Source organism: Lampetra fluviatilis, chromosome 33, assembly GCF_964198595.1.
Source record: "Lampetra fluviatilis chromosome 33, kcLamFluv1.1, whole genome shotgun sequence".
In the NCBI taxonomy this organism is placed as follows: Eukaryota; Metazoa; Chordata; class Hyperoartia; order Petromyzontiformes; family Petromyzontidae; genus Lampetra; species Lampetra fluviatilis.
In genome coordinates, this window is record NC_136307.1 from 2,694,977 (window position 1) to 2,713,729 (window position 18,753).

The window sequence follows — 18,753 nt, forward strand, 5'->3', positions numbered from 1 at the left end:
ACTACCTCGCCTGGTCATGGGTTCAATCCAGACCCTGACGCCTGTTGTATATTTGGAGTTTTCGTCTCTCTCTCTCTCTCTCTCCGTTTTCGCTTGGACTTTTCCCCGGGTCCTCCGGGTTTTCCCTCCACATTTAGAATCAAGATTGAGTTTAAGAGTATTCGGCTGCTAGAAATTTCCACGCGATAAGCCCCACTTCGCTGGGCTATCATTCGTGATGGCCAGGTCGCTTATGATATAAAGCGATATACGGTGTCACTCAATGGGCCTTGCCTGAATAAAATAAAAAAAATGATAATAGTTTTTTCTTCTTGGTTCTTTCGGTAAAGTCACGTAGAAGGGAAATAATAAAATAATAAAAATAAAACATAATAAAATACAATTCTCACGACGTTTCGGCCACAACGCAAGCAGCCGTCCTCAGGTGAAGAACAGGGCTGTCGGAAAGACAGCGTCATTCGAAGCTGTCTTTCCGACAGCGTCCGTTTTATTAACTTTACCACCCGGAGTATAGAAGTGAGGACCAAATTAAAGTTTCACTCGCCACCGACAATACCAGAAACAATAATAAAAATACCACAACTACGACTGCGAGACCTGTAATGACCATTACGTTGTACTTATTTATTTTCGGCAATGTTCGGTCGCGTAAGTCCAGCCGGAAGTGTACCACCATTCTCGCGAAAAGAATGGCAAAACATCTTAACGCTCGTTGGGGGTCACCTTTATGACCTTCGCTGCACGCGAACACTGGCCCCGTGCCTCGCGGAGTCACGTGCGGTGCTCAGGTGTGCGCACCTGAGTGGATGATTTTTTTCTGTGCGTGGTGGTTGGGGAGGGGGTGAGGGGTGGTGCAGCGGTTAGCGCGTTGTCATGCGAACCCGGCGAGCCGAGTTCGATTCCCGCGGGGCTAAACGGCCACCAACACCCAGTGACGATTATCTGAATCGGTCCTGGGCCTCCCCCTAGGTCGACTCGGCCTCAAATGAGTGCCCGGTGCGGTGTGTAAAACATCGTCACTGGGGAAACAAAGGCGGACGGGCGTGGTGATGGCCACCCACCCTCGCTTACCGTGCCAGCCTGCATAGGTGCTCGCTAACAGTACTTGCACCAACAGTCTATCAAGGCTATACGGGGGAACTTTATCTTTGTTTTGTGTGTGTGAGGGGATGATGCAGCGGTTAGCGCACTGCGCTACGAACCCAGCGAGCCGAGTTCGATTCCCGCTCACGGCCACCAACACCAGGTGACGATTATCTGAACCGGTCCTGCGTCTCCCTCTAGGTCGACTCGGCCTCAAATGAGTGCCCGGTGCGTTGTGTAAAACATCGCCACCGGGGAGACAAAGGTGGTCGGGGCGTGGTGCCGGCCACCCACCCTCGCTATAACAGCACTTCTAAGGCTATACGGGGGGGAGGGAGGCGATGGATCTGTCTTTGTCTCAACCCTTTGAAGTTCGTCTGCGAACCGACATCATCGAAGCGATTGCGATCGGGTGTTCGGCGAGATTTCCAGTTTACGCCAACGCCGCTGTATCTCTGGGTGCATCGTTAGAACGCTCACGCCGAACAGGCAAGGTGAGCGCCGGCGTTGTGGGTCCGCGTGAGCGTCGTCGCCACCATCACGCGGGGCAATTGTGTTTTTGTGCAGGGGCGAACCATGTACAGGATCGCCCCACTGATTATAATGATCTCATGAGCCACTGCAATCAGTGACTGTGTCCGGTACGTAGCCAACCGCGCTAATTGGAGGTGCGGGGGCAGGACATGAAGCTAAACAAACTAAACGCGCAAAGCAGTTCTAAATAAATGAGAGCCCATTGGGGTCATATCTTACAGAGCAAGGAGGTAAATTATTAAACGGCGCCTTTTCTATCGAAATATCACGAAGGAACGAACGTAATTTTTCGTTTGTTTTAAAACTTCACTCACGAGTATAGATGCAATTTCAATATAAATACAGTAGGAACCAATGATAATGATAAAATCAAATATTAATAGAATTGCAACACAAGCGGCCAAACAGAAACAATTTCTGTTTGTCTTAGTGTGTGTCTCGCTCGGTGTGTCTCTGCATGTGTGTCTGCCTATGTTGTTTCCGTGTCTGTGTTTTATCATTCATTCTTACCTGATGATGGCTGCTTGTGTTGCAACCGAAACGTCGTATTTTGTTATTATTTTATTTTCTACGTGACTTTACCGAAAGAACCAAAGAGTAATTCCTGCAGTCACGAAAGCTTCGAATCTAGTTTGATAATAGTAATGATGATGACGGTAACAACGCGCGCACTGTCTAGTAGACGGAACGCAGACTACGAATACAACCAGCGGTAATTCCTCCACTTCAAATAAGGATTCCGATTCTGATCGAGCGTAGTTATCAAAGTGCTAACAAGAGCCACGGGACTTGCAGCGTTCCTCCGCCGCCGTCTTGTGTGGCGTGGTGGCAGCACGGTCCGGGGGGAGCGTTCTCCCTCTTCGAGATGGCCACGTGGGGATGGAGTATCCATCGCGGTGGGGGGGGGGGGTTCAGCGAGCGCTCAGCCGACGCTAGACGGGCGCTAGAGCGTTGAAAGCCACCTCGAAGTTTCCGTAAGAGATCTATAAATTTGCATCATGGAACCTCCTTTGCCAGTTTACAAAACGTGAGAATAGGTTTTCCCCTTTTATCTGGCAACAAAACAGGTGTTGAGATCATTGGAACCTGATTTGCCAGTAAAACATATGATAATTGTTTTTTTTACCCTTCTATCTGGCAACAAAACTGACACCTTTTTTTACAAGGAGTCATGTTTGCATAGACCACAATACCTGCAGTCATAATGCAAACAAAAAACATAACTCTGATAATGTGCACTGTCCTTGAAGTTGATTGGTCCATATCCGAGACAGCTTTCCTTAGAGCCTAGTCTCACATGGGTTGGACGAGATGACGCCAAAAGGCGCACAACTCAAAGACAATGCACCATCAGAGTATGAGAGCTCGGTGTAAATGCAAACAAAAATACTGTGATAATATATACATTGTCTTTGCAATGCTTGCATGCGTACCTAAGTGGACCAATCAGTTTCAAAGACAATGCATATATTATCAGTGTTTTTTTTGTTATTCTGACCACAAGTATTGTGGTTAATGCAGACAGGATTCCTTGTAAAAGGTTTCAATTTTGGTGTTTTGACATCTCAACACCAGTTTTGTTGCCAGATAAAAGGAGAAACCTTATTCTCGTCTACAAATGTGGTTTAACACGTGGCGGGCTTTCAAGAACAATAGCAGCAATAAATCTAGGTTGTTTGGGTTAGATCGCGTAAATATATAAATGTGTCGTTAAAGCCGCCACTACCCGACACCATCCGACAGCCAATTAGTAAGGTTTGTCATGGAAACAGAACGTGGCAATTCCTTACTTTTACAGTGCACCGGTGTGTTGGAGAGTACATCCACAACATTTACAATCTGAGTACGACGTTTGGCCAGTAAATACAACTAGCATCATCAAATCTGGCTGTCGCTCGACCAATTTGGCTGTGTAGGGTGGTGGCGGGTTTAACGACACATTTATATTTACGCGATCTCACCCAAAATAACCCTGTGTTATGAATGAAAAAGTTTAATGAATTCCACCTGGAGCCAGCGTGTAGATGCCAAAAAACAGGTGTCGTGTGCTCATATCTCCAACATCTCGTCAAGACCCGGGCCAGTTGTTCTCTCACGTGCTTCTGCTATTTGTTTTTAGATAAATTCTTCGGTACGCATGCAAGCAATGCACGAAGTCGCCAGTGCGTTCCCAGGTAATGCAGTGAGACTCGATTGTTTTTCTAGGGTTTTTCGCAGTAGATGGGCGATGCTGATGTGTGTGTGTGTGTGCAATCCCAACTGAGTAATTTGCAGGAACATTTTCGGCTTTGGGATGCGCGATCGATACCAGCTCCTTTGTAATTTTGTATTTTTAAATCCTTTATATTAAGTTCGCTTGCTTGCTTGCTTGCGCGCTTACGACCGTGCAAATCTTTCGGTCGTTTTTTAACCCACTTCCCGTGATCCAATCGAGCTGACATTTTGCACACAGACTCGTTGTGCGTGACAATGTATTTTCGTGAAAAAATGTTTCCAAAATTTTACACTTTTTAGGAAAAAATAAATTATATTTAATTACCAATTGCTTAATGGTGGCAGCCATTCATCTGACCCATAGGTGGCAGCCATCTCAAGCCAGAGGACGAGAGGACTCTAGCCGCCACGCATATAAAGGATTTATAGTGAAAAACTTTGTTTTTACGGGTTATTTTTTCACCTATGAGAAGCAACCTGAAAATTATGGGGAAAACCCACGCAGAACAGCGGGAGAAAATACAAACTCCATACGCAGAAGAACCCGAGTCTGGCCCAATTGAAGCCAGGCACGTGTCGTTGCGTGGCACAAGTGCTACCACTCATCGCGCCATCCTGCCACCCCAACAGTGACTCACCTCGTGCTCTCAGGACGGAATTCACACGGCAGATTCGGCTAAGGGGCACGCTTTTAAAGCGAGCAGCAGCATCAATGCACTGCCTCTGCTGTTGTCTGCAGTGTTTTGCAGAGTGTGCAATGCATGAGCGTGCCTTGTAAATCGCTACCACTCATAGATTTAAGGTTTTTTTAAATCCTTTATATTAAGTTCACTTGCTTGCTTGCGCGCTTACGACCGTGCAAATCTTTCGGTCGTTTTTTAACCCACTTACACACAGACTCGTTGTGCGTGACAATTTATTTGAGTGAAAAATTTTTCCCAAAATTTTCCACTTTTAGGGAAAAAAAATGTCATATTTAATTTTAAATACCAATGTGATAAAAATGAAACTCTTACTCAAGAAAAACAAAAATGAATAATAAAATAAAACCGATGCCACGCATATAAAGGATTTATAGTGAAAAACTTTGTTTTTACGGGTTAATGTTTTTTTGTTTCACGAGGTAAGGCCCACTGAGCTAGCAGCTCTTTTTCAGAGGCCACCAAGCCACAAATGATAGCTCTACGAAGTGGGCTTATCACGCGGACATCTATAGCAGGCAAATACTCTAAACGCGTGACGTTGATTCTGAATGTGGACGGGGGGGGAAACCAGAGGGCCCGGAGAACAATGCACGCCCGGCCGCCTTTGTCTCCCCAGTAGCGATGTTTTACGCATCTCACTAGGTACTCATTTGAGGAAGAGCCGACCTACAGGCACACACACACACATCCACGTCAATGGCCTGCACGCTTTCGCGTATCGGCGACCGCCCTGGTTAACACTGCGGTCTGGAATCATCGTTGCCGTCTGCTTCACAGGTGGACGTCGCAGATGTTTGGGTGTCATTCGAAACGAGTGGAACATGTCGCGCACCACCGTCAGAGCCCACAGTTTACCAACTGGGGCCCACATTTTACTCATTAGAACAAACAAATTGCCAGAAAATTGCTCGATTGGGAATCTCACAAAGCGGCAATCATCGCCCACCACCCCGCCACACGGTCAGACTCCAGAATTAAAGTTTTTGCTGGGTTGGATCGCGTAAATATAAATGTGTCGTTCAACCCGCCACCACCCGACACAGCCAATTGGTAAGGTTTGTCGCGTGAACAAAAAAAACCGTGCCAAATGAGTTACTAGTTCAGCACACCGGTGGTGTTGGAGAGTAAGCCCAAGACATTTACAATTTTACTACCAGACTGATACCCGTTTGCAGGCCATGGTGTTGAGTCATCTTGTTGCCACACAGGGGCAGCTGCCACTGGGCAGGATGGTGGGGGGGGACCCATTCCAATGTTTGAGATGTGAGATGTAAATTCCTCCTGCGACGCCTCGGCATAATAGGGCGCTCAATCCAACGACATTATTTCTCAAATTTATTTGCAAATACAGCTGCTAACATTTTTATTTATTGTTCTGGCTTTTGTCTCCAAGTTCTCGGCAACCGCTCCCCCCCCCCCCACCCCGTTTGATCAATTTGGCCGAGCAATCGATTCTTTACACACACGTGTATAACTTTTATATTTTTACGTGATGTTCGTTTGCGTTGAATCATCATTCCAAGCAGCAGCATCAGCAGCATGCTGTGTAGGAGGAGGCAAAGCGCATGGACGATGATTGCCGGAGTAGAATTATTCTCCGCCTCGCCGCCATAAAACGAACGTCATAAATGACTCTCCCATTGTCACCTGGCCTATGGTCACCGTGGTTACCGCGTGTTTACGCACGCGGGGGATGTCACGTGATTTCCTCCTCCCCTACCCTCCTCGTCACAACATGCAGTTGCATTGCATGGCGAATGGTAGCGCCCCACGTTTCAGTTTTCAGTTTCATGTATTAGGTACTAGTTTTACTACCCGGCTTCGCCCGGGACTTGGATTCACCACGCCCGGCCGCCTTTGTCTCCCCAGTGGCGATGTTCACACACCAGTGACTTGTTTGAGGCTGAGTCGACCTAGGGGAGGCCCAGGACCGGTTAAAATAATCGTCACCGGTGGTGGCTGTGAGCGGGAATTGAACTCGGGTTGCATTTTGAAGAGACACATAATCACAAATTTCCCTTTTATATATATAAAATATATCAAGACATAACCCTGTGATGAGCCATGCGGCTCTTGACTCGGGTGCAACCGCAACAAAACAAAAACATGAACAAGAAACATTATTAAGTGTCTACGCGCAAACAGAAAAATCCAGGAAAAAAACAGCAAAGTCTTCCAGAAAAAAACACCGCGTGACAAGAGTTGCGCCTTCCCTATTGCGGAATCGATCCTCACCAGAGTTTGAGTCGCGACCGCCGTTACCGGGAGGATGGCACGGACGCACGACGGCACAACGAATCCAATCGACGCATGGCCGGTCGCAAGCTTCGTTGATTTTGGAGGTCTCGACGATCGTGGTGCAGGCATTTGGAGTTGAGTGGGGGGGGGGGTGACAATTCCTGGGTCTGCCCCCCACTTACTAGCGCGGTTATCTGGCGAGATCAACCTGAATCTGAGACTGGAGGCGCTGCCCTGCATCTACATCGGCAGCCGTGCGAAAGAAGAAGACTGAAATTGCCTTCGCGCAAATGATTTTTTGGTTTTTAATTGGCGACACTGCTGATTTACGTTGTGTATGTGTAATGTACGTTGAACTTCGTTTGCACCGTACGTAGCCAACCGTAGTGCCACGAGCGCAAATAATGCATGAAAACAATTCAACAGGTTTCGCGTCAATAACACCGCGTGTGTGTGTGTTGCCTTGAAAGGGGAAAAAAATATATTACAGGCGACGTTTCTGGCAATGTCCCTGCTTCATGAAAACATGGACTTGATCAGGGTTGGAGACTGGTACAGGGTGGTCCAGGTCTCTTGTGACCCCCAATTAATTATCTAAAACGTAATATACATTTGCAAAGTAAAGTGTATCTAAAACAGAAATAAACATGCAAAAGGGGGAAAAAACACAGGTTAGGGATCAATTTAATGGGGGGGGGTGTCAGAAGACATCTGGACCACGTACCTTACACCATGGGGCCTGCTAATATTTGCATTAAGTCGCTGTTGACTCGCAGACCAATCCTTCACACGAACAGCTGGCCCGGTATGCAGGGACACGTGTGCACCGTGCGTGTACACGTGTACCGCGTGTGTGTTCGTGTCCACGTGTTCCACGTGCGTGTACACGTTGTTCCACGTGACCCAGACGGCGTTAATCGCTTGGCGCGTCACGTGGGGGACGTTGTTTAACAATCGTCCGGCGCGTGTGGCGCGGGACGATTCAATTGGTATTTGAATGGGGAGGAGTTAATTGGTGAACGCGGAAAGACGGAGCGTGGCCCGCGGCTTTGCGTGGCCCTGGAGTTTCGTAAATCCTGGTTTAGTCAGTCTGACGGCTGATCAGATCCGTAAGGTATAATCCGTTCCAGAACTTTATTAGCTTAAGCACATGTTTCTCCTGTAATAATAATAATAATCATAACAACGATTTTGAAAGCCGATAATCCGATTGACTGAATAATAGTTTTTTACGTTTCTACGTGTAACAAGGTGTGTTATTTAGTCTTGGGGAACAATATTGTTTTCCATCTGCATTTGTTTAAGCAGGTTAACCTGCAGGTCGATTTGACCTTCTGGATATCATTCGCGGAGTCGGGTTTGTTAAACAAATATTATAGCCACTGTCCGGTTGTGTTGGCATTTCTTAAACAAATGCTGCCGGCTGACGTTGGTTAGGAAAGCCGATATATAGGCCGATGGGCAGGAAAAAAAAACAAGTGTATTTTTAAATGACCTTAAACGTGGGTTCATCCACCTGTCGATTTGAAAGACAAATACTTACGTCTCAATAAGCACTCGGCCGGTCAAATGAAGGGCTCTGTGATTCACTCGCCAACGAGAAATACCCACGGTACCAATGCACTCCGAAGAATGATCATAGGAACGCGTTTCCAAAACAGCTTCGGCAGGTTTGACCTGTCGCCATACGCGCGCGTTCTTATTGTGCCGTCATCGTGCGGCAAATATGACAAGCACGTGCTCAATCTTGGAGACATCATTCCAAATTGTTATCCGCATGCGTTCGAATCCTGATTGGGGAAGTCAACATTGGTTGTCCTATGAAGATACTCAACTCCGGCCATATGAATGTGTAATTCCCACCACCAGCTCACTGACGATGTTAGCGAGCACCTATTAATTTCGGCACGGCACACACACCTGGAACAGCGCACTGTTAACTCCCAGTGCTGCTTCTGAAAACAGGCTTTCCATTCTAGGCTAAGTCGACCTCGAGAAGACCCAGGCCATGTTAAATTAAAGTTCTAGCTGGTGATGTCCCACCTGAGCGCCGAAATAGAAGTTCAAGTTCATTTATTAGATATAGCCCTGTGAGCTATTCGGCTCTTGAATCGGGTGCACCGCAACAAAGAAAAAACTAAAACATGAACAAGAAAACATCTTAAAGTGAATATGTGACTAAGTGCAAACAGAAAATCCAACAAAAGACAGCAAAATATTGCAGAGAAAACGCCGTACACCAACGCTGTGTGCAAAAATCCCAGTGGGATGCAAGTCAAACAACAACAACCACAAGACAACTTAGATTAAGGCCATCAGTCTTACTCCGTACTACAACAAACAAACATGGCTAAACGAATAAACTTTTCGAAATCACCAAAATATAGCCACGAAAGCAATGAAACAGTGATCATCGGAACTGTGACGGTATTTTCACAATAAATGGCATAAGTAATGGGTTGCTGAGCACTTCGTGGCAGGGATATCACCACGACGCTTCGTGCCAGGCTAGGTGCACTTGGATACCACGTGGAATTCCGAAACTCAACACCATCTGTGAATAACGCCGTGGCCTTAGCGTGTGTTTTGTTTGTCGTTTATTTGCTTGTGAGCTGGATTGATAGCCTAGTGCGCTCATCAACGTGAAACCTCGTACGTTATTATCATCACCATCATCATAATTCATCGTTGGGAGGAGTGGGCGAGTCATCTGGCGTTTGTCATGAGCAGATACCAATGCAATTGCGCGAAATGCAATCGCAGTGCACGCCATATGAACTCAACTTATTCGCAACGTATTCGCAGGACACGCCATAGGAACGCACGATCATCACGCAGTCCCTTTGTTATACAAACACAATCTCGGTGAAGGCGAGTGTAGCGATAGCTCGTGGTCTCTTGTTAACGAGCTTCCACCTGCTTAAACGATGCATCCCTTGCATTCCTTTGCGCCAGCACTGCCAAGTTCTAACGCGCGCGCTTACATGCGCTGTGCACGGGACACATCGTGTGTGTGTGTGTTTGTGCGTGTGCTGCTACGACAGTGCATTGGGAAAATGCGCGCCTTACAAATGTGAATGAGGATGATGACGATGATGATAATAACGCATTGGGGGTGGCACGTTGATGAGCGCACTAGACTATCAAGCCAGCTCACATGAGTGGCTTATTTATATCAGAATCGGCGCCTGGCCTCCCCTCTAGGTCGACTCAGCCTTTAACAAAAAATAGTCAATGGTGCGCTGTGTGACACATTGGAACTGGGGAAACAAAGGGGTGGGGGGGGGGGTGGTGCTGGCCACACCACCCCACCCCTTCGGTCACCGTTCCGCCCTTCACAGGAGTTCCAAAATTTGCACAGCACTTTCCCCAGCAGTCTGTTACGGCTACACGGGGGATTTTTGTCTTTTTTTTTTAGCACAATACCTGTGATTGCTTACGGCAGTCGTTGCATGCCTGTGTGTGTGTGTGTGCCTACAATGTGTGTGTGTGTGTGTGCCTACAATGTGTGTGTGTGTGCCTACAATGTGTGTGTGTGCCTACAATGTGTGTGTGTGTGTGTGCCTACAATGTGTGTGTGTGTGTGTGCCTACAATGTGTGTGTGTGTGTGCCTACAATGTGTGTGTGTGTGTGCCTACAATGTGTGTATTCACTCGCATTGTGTGTGTGTAATGCGTGTGTGTGTGTACGTGTGCGGAGCGGTAGTGTCGCTGTTAGCGCGCTGCGCTACGAACCTGGCCACCCGAGTTCGATTCCCGCTCACGGCCAACACCGGCGACGATTCTCAGAACCGGTCCTGGGCCTCAAATGAGTACCTGGTGCGGTGTGTAAACATCGCCACGAGGGAGACAAAGGCGGCCGCGTGCGATGCTGGCCACCCACACTCTCGTATCGGCCATCAAATGCGCTCGCTAACTGCACTTGCCACAAACGTCTGTTCGGCTATATGGGGGATATTTATCTTTATAATGTGGATTTGGGGTGCACGTATGGCACGGTTCGCGCATTTGCCAATGAATCCGGTAAACCTGGGTTCACCCCCCCAGGTGATGGATAAAGCACCTGCGTGTGAACCTGAAATAATCATGAGCCATGGTCAGTCCACTGCTGGATGAAAGTCTCCCCAAGGCCGTCATGATCGCGCAAAGTGTCGGTCCACTGGGCCACCTGCTGCGCGCCGAGGGCCGATTTCATCGCTCCATCTCCGACTGCGTCCCATGATGATGATAACTCAAATGCACAATGCGCATTCCATCCGATGATCCCAATGCGAAAAGCAGGAAACAAAACCAGAACCAGGGGGCAACCGAGGAAAACTAAAGAGGGAAAGCCACTTGCAGGAGATGGGGTTTCGATTTAAAGCTTTCGTGACTGCAGGGATTCATCTTCTTGGTTCTTTCGGTTAAGTCACGTAGAAGGGAGATAATAAAATAATAAAATAATTGTGTTTTATTTTTATCATTTTATTATCTCCCTTCTACGTGACTTTGCCGAAAGAACCAATAAGGAGATGGGGTTTTCAAAGCAGACTTACATATCATCTTCTTGGTTCTTTCGGTAAAGTCACGTAGAAGGGAAGTAATAAAATAATAAAAATAAAATAATTATTATGTTTTATTTTAATTATTGTATTACTTCCCTTCTACGTGACTTCACCGAAAGAACCAAGAAGATGAATCCCTGCAGTCACGAACGCTTTAAATCGAAATTCAGACTTACATATATCTACCGACTCCGATTGCCTGATTTCAAGTTGCGGGGCCTCGTTCGATAGTTCGATAGTCTGGGTTTCACGTTAACAAAGCTCACGGGGGGGGGTGGAGGGGGGGGGAGACAAAGACGGTTGGGCGTGGCTCTGACCACGCGGACCCCCGGCCGCCGCCGCCGCTGCCGCTGTGGTGGCGTTCATAGGCGCTTGCTAACAAGGCGACGTGGAGAGGGTGGCAGTGATGGATTGGTTCGTGGGATATAATGAGTCTCTAGTGTGCTGTCATCTAGGGGTGGTGGGGGGTGGGATGTGTGTGTAAGGGGGGGGGGGGGGGTCGTTATTAAATTTGTGCGTGTGCACGCGTGTGCGTGTGCACGCGTGTGCGTGTGCACGCGTGTGCGTGTGCACGCGTGTGCGTGTGCACGCGTGTGTGTGTGTGGGGAACGGTGGTGGAGCGGTTAGCGCGCGGCGCTACGAACCTGGCGACCCGGGTTCGATTCCCACTCGCGGCAAACACCCAGTGACGATTATCTGAACCGGTCCTGGGCCTCCCCTAGGTCGACTCAGCCTGAAATTAGTACCTGGTGCAATGTGTAAACATCGTCACAGGGAGACAAAGGCGGCCGGGCGTGGTGTTGGCCACCCACCCACCTCGTGTGCCGTGCCGGCCTTCATAGGTGCTCGCTAACAGCACTTGCCCCAATAGTCTGTTAAGGCTATACGGGGAAGCTTTGTCTTTGTTTTTGCGTGGGCGCGCGTGAATGCAAATGTATTTGCCCGTGTGTGGAAGTGCGATGGAATTAATGCATCGGTGACGATTATTTGAAAATGGTCCTGGGCCTCCCTTCGGTCGACTCAGCCACAAATGAGTTCCTGGTGCGGTGTAGTAACCATCGCTACTGGGGAGATAAAAACGCGGCTGGGCGTGGTGCTGGTCACCCAAACCTCGTGTGTGTCGCATCGACCTTCATGTATGTTGAACTTCTTTCACACCGTACGCAGCCAACCGTGCGGATGGAGGCCAAGAAACTAAACACGAAAAGGTGCTCTCTTACAGCACTTGCCCCAATAGCCCGTCAAATACTATACGGGGGATCTTTATCTTTTGTGTGCGCGTTTACACACCTGTAGATGCATGTGTGGGTATCCTGTGTGTGTGTGTGTGAGCCAGCGTATGCATATGTATGTGTGGGTACGTGTCTGATGTAGCGAGTTGGCACAGCGGGGCGCGCAGGTGTTCCATCTGACAGTCATCTCAGTTGGTTAACCCATAACACCTGGATCCGTCTCGTCATCTCCTGGCAGCGAGCCTCCGACACTTCACGTGGCCTCAGGGTGAACCTAGCCTGGCACGAGCGGTTGTTGTTGTTGTTGTTGTACGTGTGTGTGTGTATATATCTAGAGAGATATTAACAAATCTAGATAGATATTTGCAAGTACGAGCGGGGGTTGCTGAAGGTGGGAGTTTCCTAGGACCCGGTTCGGACATCATTCGATCATGGTGTAAGCCATGGCCGCGAATCGAACTTAGACACCCATGGTCATCCAAGCGCAGTGCGCTCACCGCTGGACCACCGCTCCACCCCACGGGTGGATGTTCCGCTCCGCTACGAACCCCGGCGAAACCGAGTTCTATTCCCGCTCACGGCCAACGCCAGCGACGATTATCTGAACTGGTCATGGGCCTCCCCTAGGTCGACTCGGCCTTAAATACCCACCTGAATGCGGCGCATGCGTAAACTCTAGCACCGGGGAGACAAAGGCGGCCGTGCGTGGAACTGGCCACACGGCCCCCACCTCGTGTGCCGTTCCGGCCGCTATCGGTGCTGGCCAACAGCACTTGCCCCCACTGGTCTGTTCGAGGCTATACGGGGGATCTTTGTCTTTTGTTGTTGCTGAGCCATCCCTCGACACCTGTTGCTTGGTCTGTGCGCGGTGTCCTCTGGGTCCCCTTTTACCTCCCCCGGCCAGCCAGCGTGATCCTGGCAACCAGCGTGTCGCAGCCTGCCTGCGGCTGCCGCCACCACGGCTCGGCGTCTCTCGCCATAGCAGGGGAGGTGGGGGGGGTGAGAGGGGAGGGGGATGGGGGAGAGAGGGAGGGGAGAGAGGGAGGGGAGAGAGGGGAGGGAGGGGGAGGGGGGAGGAGATAGAGGGGGGAGGGAGGAACAGAGGGAGGTAGGGGTGAATGGAGAGAGGGAGGGGAGGGGGATGGGGGAGAGAGGGAGGTGGGGGTGAGGGGGAGGGGAGGGGTGGGGAGGGAGGAGAGGGGGTAGGAGAGGGAGGGGGGAGGGAGGAACAGAGGGAGGTAGGGGTGAATGGAGAGAGGGAGGGGAGGGGGGAGGAGAGGGAAGGAGGGGATGGGGGAGTGGAGGGAGGGGGTGAGGGAGAGAGGGGAGGGGGGATGGGGGAGAGAGTAGAGAGAGCGAGAGGGTGGGGGTTTACATAAAGCAAAGTTTAAAAATTTATAAATAAATTACGAAATGATGAACGAAGCAAAGTGCCGACTACACCGAGCATCTTCTTGTTTCCACTGATCGTAAAAAAAGAGGGGAGGGGAGGGAGGGGGGAGGGGAGGGAGGGGAGGGGAGGGAGGGGGGGAGGGGAGGGGGGAGAGGGGGGAGAGGGGGGAGGGAAGGGGGAGGGGGGCGAGGAGGGAGGGGAGGGAGGGGAGGGAGGGGAGGAAGGACGGGAGGGGGAGGCTGCGGCACGGATACCGTGCAGGGGAAAGAGTTGAAATGCGTACGGGGAGCGTCAGCGGCAACGTTTCTGTTGGCTGAGGGGGCCCCCCACGCTGGTACACAGTCGCAGCCTTCGCGTTTAACATCCTCAAATGGTGGTGGATGTCCCAGTAAAGTAAGAAGAAAAAAAACCCGCAGTCCTCTTTCCGTCCGCCGAGTGTCGATTTCAAGGCGGAAGAAAGAGCGGTGGCGCAGCGGTTAGAGCACTCGCGCGACGCCCCAAGCGACCACGGCACTCGTTGGTGGCGAGCGGCATCTGAACGGGGTCCCGTTTAAGACCGCGACAGGGAGGACGTCTCCACAATTCGGTCTGTCGCCCGACGAGGCTTCGTTGTTTTAATTACCGCGCTGTGCTCGCGAATTGTAAACGTGTTTTGTGGGTTTACTCTCCAACACACACCGCCGGCGTGTTGAACTCGCGACCCGTTGGCACGTTTAGCTTACGCGACGGACCCTCACGAATTGGCTGTGTCGGGTGGTGGCTGGCGGGTTTAACGACACATTAATATTTACGCGATCTAACCCAACAAAAAGGGAATGAATGTCTCTCGTGGATGAACAGGAACTCTCGCGCCCCATTCACCAACCCGCGCCTTGCCAGCCAGCGTGGTGAAGTATGGTCAACGAAGAGCCCCAAATAGCTGCACAAGACCTGGAGAGGCCTTCATCCAGCGGTGGATTGACAAAGAAGGGGGTGGGGTGTGGCTTGGGGGGGGGGCAAAGATGAGAATGATGCTTTCTGGAGCTTGGCCCCGGACAACTCCGGATGAGATTTTCACCCTCCGCCAGCCCAGGGCATGCGCCTTCCATGAGTTCACGCTGTGCATTGTGTGCCCCCCACCCCACCCCACCCCACCCCCGTGACTTATCTCTGTTAATTACTCCTAATTAGCCTTGCCGAGGCTCCGAGCGACGCGTGTATTCACGGTTGTTGGTGGCGTCTGGGCATTTGCCACAGCGAGCCCCATGGATCGTCGCTCAAAACCGTCGCTCGATCGATGCCGCTTCATTATTTAACGAGGCGAGATTCTCATCGAGAAAATCATTATCCCTCCGAAATGGAAACACGCGCGCGCGCGCGTCACTCTCGAATCGACGTCTCTTTGCGTAATTCGCCGGGTGTGTGTGTGTGTGGTGGGGTGGGGGGTTGGGGGGGGGGGCCACGGGACGCGATGGCCCTCGCTGCGAGAGCGGCTTCCGAGACCGCCGATTGCGAGAAGTCGAACCGGGGAGAGTCGATCCCGCGCGGCGTTTTTTTTGTGTGGTTGTTTATCGCTCGTCGGCTGGAGTAGCATTTGATGTCACGACGCAGATGTGATGTCACGTGGGACTTTCTCCCGTCGTTGGGGGCGAATTAAGGCCAACCCACGTTTGTCTTCACGCGTATTCATGTACACGATGAAACACGTTCCTCCCGCTCTCGTAACCAACACGATGGACACGTGCGGCAATAGGCACTGGTTGGCGCGGTTTGCTACGTACGGTGCGAAAGAAGTTGAACATACTTACAATACTTACAACATGCATACGTATGACATACATATTACAGGCGACGTTTCGTGCAATGGTCCAGGACTAGTTCAGATAACATCATTCGCCGCTGATGTTAGCCGTAGCCAGGAATAGGAACTCAGGTCGCTGGTTTCATGATGTCTTGGGCTAACCACTACACCACCACCCCTACTCTGCTACTTAAGAAGCACAGTCTAATCATCATTGCTTATCAACACTCGCGTAATTGGCTTTTCTTTTAAACAACTCTAATGACAATTATTCAACTCTGGCGACGGCTTGAGGCTCCTGCCATGGGCTCTCAAACCCAAACATCACTCGTCATGGCGTTAACACTCCCTCCTCCCCCCCCTCCTCGCCCTCCCCCTCCTCGCCCTCCCCCTCCTCCCCCTCCTCCTCCCCCCCCTTCCCCTCCTCATCCTCCTCCCTCCCTCCCTTCCTCCACCTCCCGGTGGAACCACCACCAACCTCATCAGAAGATCACCACCACCGGGACGCACCGCACCGCGTCTCCTTCACGAATGGAACGTTGACGACGCCAGGCCACGCTCGTGCGATCTGGGTCACGCAACTCTGGATGGTATCGTCACCGCTGCGGTCTCGCGCTCCTTCCATACAGGAGGCACAGCAACTCTCTCTCTCTGCCAAGCCCCTCTCCTCGTCGTGGCGAGCAGACCTCGACATTGCCATTGAAGCTCCCGAACACATTGCTGCCATCGTACGCAAGAATAAAAATCGTGGTTTCGAGGTGATATCACGGGTGATTGACGCTTATCCGTTGGTAAGGACGTATTAAACATACATTTTTGGAAGTTTATTTCTAACACCCGAGAAATGCGCATTATGCAAATAGTTAAACACGGGGCATTGTTCGAATGGCTCCTGACTCGATGCTCGCACTGCATCGCTGATGCACCCCCGCGTCCAATCTCTTCGTGATTTTAATGACAAATAATATTAAAAGGTTGCCGGGTAGCTCGAACGAAACAAAGGGCACGATGTTCACAAAGTGCAAGCCGCAGCCACAAAACACACGCGCCACACGCAATATTGCCGCAAACCTTATCGCCCGAGGACTCGTGCCAGAAAGATGTGGCGCTGCTTGAGCGTGTTGGCACAAGACAGAGGGACAAGTGGAAACGAATGACGAAACGTCCAGCGGACGCCCACATGATCATGATGATGATGACGATGATGATGATGACGATCATGATAATGATGATGATCTCTAGAGGTTTCAGAGGTCACCATTCTGTTTCTTGCTCGTGATGACGGCGGCGATACGTTCAGGTGCTCGATGATCACTAATCTCGACCGCTGCTGATGCTGGTCACGACGAGAGGGCTTCAGCAGAGAGAGAAAGAGAGAGAGTTCGTGTCGTTTCGCTGTTCCTACTCCGTTGCATGAACGCAGTCTAAAGCGCTTTATCGTTTGTTCCACAGCTTGGGTTGCATAACCACAATCGGAGCACTGCGTCCTGTCTTTGATGTGCCTCTGTGTGCATCTGGGTATCTCCGAGTCTCTCCATGTGTCTAATAAAGTAGTCCATAGTTTGAGTTGCATGGCCACAATCGCAACGCTGTGGCTACGCCTCGTTCATATTTCACTCGTGAAGAAGATGCGCGCATCCGGGCCCGCTGACTCTCCGATGCGCTCTTGATGGAGCCACCACCGATGTCCTCGAGACGGCAATGATCCCATGGGTCTCCCCCATGGGGTCACTGGCAGCCGCTCGCGATCTTCGCTGGGGCCCCCTCGGCAGCCTTCTGTGTGTGTCTCTCTCTCTGAATCGGTGGCGAGCGCGCCCAGGATGGGCATGGCCGCAAGCCTGACGCGCACTTCTTATTCCGCGCCGAGTCAATGCAGTGGTCGGAAACGATCATCTCAAGTCGCCGAACGTCCCGGGTTTATCCAGGGACAATCTCCGTGGATTTAAACGGAGAGGCTGGTCTCTGTCCGTCGCGAAGCCTTCGCATGACATCTGGGGTTTGTCCCCGTTACGTAGTTTGTATATATGTTTGTATGTATTTCCGTACGTATGTTTGTATGTATTTCCGTACGTATGTTTGTATGTATATGCATACGTGTTTCGTCGACGGTATACAACACGGGGTCATTTGATGTCGGCTAAAGCCGCGTTTGCAACTTCGATTTGTAAACTCTGATTTTGACGACTGTGAATTACGAGGGGTGATTTATCGTTTCGCACAAGTGCACTACTCTCTTAGGCTGTGTCAACAGCAGCTCCAGGGAGACAACAGCGGCCAGACACGTGTCGCGCACACACACACACACCGTGTGTCTGTGTGTCTCTGTGTGTGTGTCTGTGTGGCTGTGTGTGTGTGTGCACGACTTGGGGAATCGGTCGTGTTGTGGTTAGCACGCTCCGCTACGAACCCGGCGACCCCCGAGTTCGATTCGCGCTCACGGACAAAACCGGTGACGAGTATCTGAACCGGTCCTGGGCCTACCCTAGGTCGACTCAGTCTCAAATGAGCACCTGATGCGGTGTGTAAAAACATCGCCACTGGGGAGACAAAGGCGGTCGGGCTTGGTGCTGGCCACCCACCCCCTCGTGTGCCGTGCCGGCCATCATAAGTGCTCGCTAACAACACTTTCCCCAATAATCTGGTAAGGCTATACGTGGGGTCTTTGTGACACACACACACACACCGTATGTCTTAATAGGGGCTCGCAAACAACACTTGCGCCAGCTGCCGGTCGATACTGAACGCGTAAATCTTCGTGTTTGTCTTGCGTGTTGGATTTTAGACTTTCGTTCCAAACTACTGTATCGACAGCCATATCGTGTGTGTGTATATATACGAACACCATATGACACAAATGATTAAGAGACGCAGAGGGACACGTGGATTAGAGAACACGCGCACGTTAATGCCATCATTCAAACTGTTGGGAAGAGCGAGTGGGGCTTGGAGCAGGACGTGCCATGCCGAGGCTTACCGTGGATTGGCAGGCAGAGAACGTAACGAGTCCGTGGGTCACGTCCACAGGGAGAGA